A 3,248-nucleotide genomic window follows, 5' to 3' on the forward strand; every position below is an offset into this window, starting at 1 on the left:
CACTTGCCATGGTTGGTGAGCAATGTCTTCATGGCTAGTAAAGGTAAAGGGGCTCCTGACCATCAGGTCCAGTTGTGTCCGACTCTGGGTTTGCGGCGCTCATCTTGCTCTATAGGCCGAGGGAGCCGGTGTTTGTCCGCAGACAGCTTCTGGATCATGTGGCCAGCATGACCCAGCTGCTTCTGGTGAACCAGAGTAGCGCACGGAAACACCGTTTAGCTTCCCGCCAGAGCGGTCCCTATTTATCTACTTGCACTTTGATGTGCTTCCGAACTGCTAGGTGGGCAGGAGCTGGGACCGAGCAACAGGAGCTCACCCCGTTGCAGGGATTCGAACCGCCGACCTTCTGATCAGCAAGCCCTAGACTCTGTGGTTCAACCCACAGCGCCACCTGGGTCATGGCTAGTAGGTTAGGCTAAATTCTAATTTATTTTATAGTTTGGGCATTTGCAGTTCCTCCAGGGCGAATAGATCCAGCTGAAAAATCAAAATGAAACAAGTGTTCAGTGCATGGTTTCCAGTCAGCTGCTATTCCAACACCAATGCAATGTGTCACTAGAGTAAGTATCACAGGATAGGCTCAGGAGTCAGGACAGGGCTGGTGCTTTTCTATGGTTTTGAGGGGAAAATTCCCCTTGGGGTGGCTCACACAAAATTTCCAATCAGTCAGACTTTATTCAGTACAGTGGTACCTCGGGTTACAGAGACTTCAGGTTACAGACACTTCGGCTCGCAGACTCTGCTAACCCATAAATAGTACCTCGGGTTAAGAACTTTGCTTCAGGATGAGATCAAAAATCGTGCAGTGGCAGCACAGTGGCAGTGGGAGGCCCCATTAGCTAAAGTGGTACCTCAGGTTAAGAACAGTTTCGGGTTAAGAACGGACCTCCAGAACGAATTAAGTTCTTAACCCGAGGAACCACTGTAATGCATGACAGGACAGAGTCCAAAGAGTCTGTGAGAACGTTTTCATTAAGAGAAATTTTATATGAGACAATATACCATATTTTCCCATGTATAACCTGACCCCATGTATAAGATGACCCCTATTTTTGGGAGCCCAAAATTAAGAAATCAGAATTTTAAAGTCGTTCAGCTGTGCCTCTCTGGCCAGCGTTTGGCGTTGTCTCGCCTCACCCAGGGTCTGGCACTCAGTAACTTGGGAGCCACCAGAGTGGTCAGCTCTCCCAAGACTTACCACATAAATCCATGTAGAAGACGACCCCCAATTTTTGACTAAACATTTTTTTTGGGGGGGGGGGGACATTGTCTTGTACACAGAAAAATATGCTATGTCATATTAGCTCTTCATTTATTCACGCACCTTCTGCCACCCCAACACTCTCTCAGCCAGACAAAGGCCTTGCTCCTGGTCATAATTGGCTTGGGGCACCTTTTCCCCAGTAGGATGAGGCCTAGAGGAGCTGCAGCTCAGGTCAGAGTTCTGCCCACATCAAAATCCTACTTTGGAAGAATTTCTCCCATGGGTTACCATGGGTGGAGGATGGGGTAGAAATATTCACAAGGCTCCCCCCTCCATAGTTCAGGGTCACTTCACCCTGTGAGCTTCCCACCCACTCTCAGCTTAGAGCCTTCACTGTGTAATTTGGACCACTGGTTGACAAGAGCCAGAAAGGATTCCCCCCCCCCCTTCCCAACTTGATTGGCACTTGGTTGATTTTTTCCTGCTTTTCGCTCAGTGAAAATTATGGCTTTCTTTTGTTAGGTGAAAGAATATTGTTTTATATAGGGATGGAAATGGCATTGGGCAGGAGTGACATCCACTCCTGAGGGGGGATTGGCCACAACACCTCCAAGCTTGGGTTGGGGTCTCTTGGCTCACCTCAGTCACTCAGTGAGACCTTGCCAGTTTAGTTTCCGCCCAACAAGGTTCCAAGCTAGCTGACTCTCAAGGAATGTGTTTGGCATGCTCCAACCCCAGCTAATTCCATTTTACCAGCATTGGATAGGTGGAATGATGAATTGATCCTGACCTTATTGCTTTGCCAACCCTTACTCTGCCTGCTGCACTCAATAAATCTTGTCTTCGTTTCTTCTTCTTCTTCTTCTTCTTCTTCTTCTTCTTCTTCTTCTTCTTCTTCTTCTTCTCCTCCTCCTCCTCCTCCTCCTCCTCCTCCTCCTCCTCCCCCTCCTCCCCCCCCTCTCTCTCCCCACCCACCCCAGTCTAGCAGTCTGCTTAATTGCTGCTTTTCTGGGTCACATAATGTACCTCACCAGGGCAAACAATTTACTCAACTCATTTTTACTGTACATGTCAGAACCTTCCTTGTACCTAATATGGAATTGTTTTTCACTCAACAGTCTGCTGTTCCACTTTAACTGGTTTATACTAGTCTTGTGGTCAGGTAATGTTCCTGTGCATATGGCACTCGGTCCCAATGGCTGCAACACTAATTCCACTTCAATTTCATGTGTTTGGTATCAATGCATGAGTTGAATTCTTTCATTGATTTCTATACATCTCATGATGACATTACTTGAGAGGCGGGTTGAACACAGCTGCTACGGTAAATCCCCCATTAGATGTATTATTTAGTATGCCAAATCAATTTTATTCATTCCCTTTCTAGACGCCGTCTGCTTGTCAATGGTTGAAATATTCTAGTTTGATTCTTTCTTTTTGCTTTTCTAATTATCCCAAATAACTTCCTCCTGCTTGTTTTATAGATTTCTCAATATTTTCCCTTTTCACAGACCTAACAAAGTAATTACTGAGCAAAGTAAGGTCATATAAAACAGGATAATGTAACAAAATTAGAAATGTCAGGTGCTGAAACACTACAGCAAGGAGGCAATGCAAATAAGTGGTATGGAATGAATCTAATAACAGTGTATGGGTATAATGCCACTTAGTTTTCTTGGACAATAAATCAGTCACACACAATGAAAACAATTGCAGTGCTGCAGATTGAGGGATTAAAATTTCATGAATTCATAAATACTATTTTCTAAGTCAGTTAATGTCTTTGAATCTTAATATATGATGGGCTTAAGCTAGTACCTTTTCAATTAGGAATATGCAGGTAAATGAAAAGGCCACTTCAGAAAAACAAAAAAAGCAAAACTGGAAATCTTCTGTCTCTCCCCTTCTGAAGAGTCCTTAAATCAATCTGCACTAGTAACATCAACTTTTGGATTCCCTCTGTTCCTTCACTGTGGCCCTAAATTCTACAGATTGGAAGAATGTGTTCAAGAATTAGAAGAATTTGTGACTAAGAACTTGTACC

Source organism: Zootoca vivipara, chromosome 8 (assembly GCF_965207765.1).
Source record: "Zootoca vivipara chromosome 8, rZooViv2.hap1.1, whole genome shotgun sequence".
In the NCBI taxonomy this organism is placed as follows: domain Eukaryota; kingdom Metazoa; phylum Chordata; class Lepidosauria; order Squamata; family Lacertidae; genus Zootoca; species Zootoca vivipara.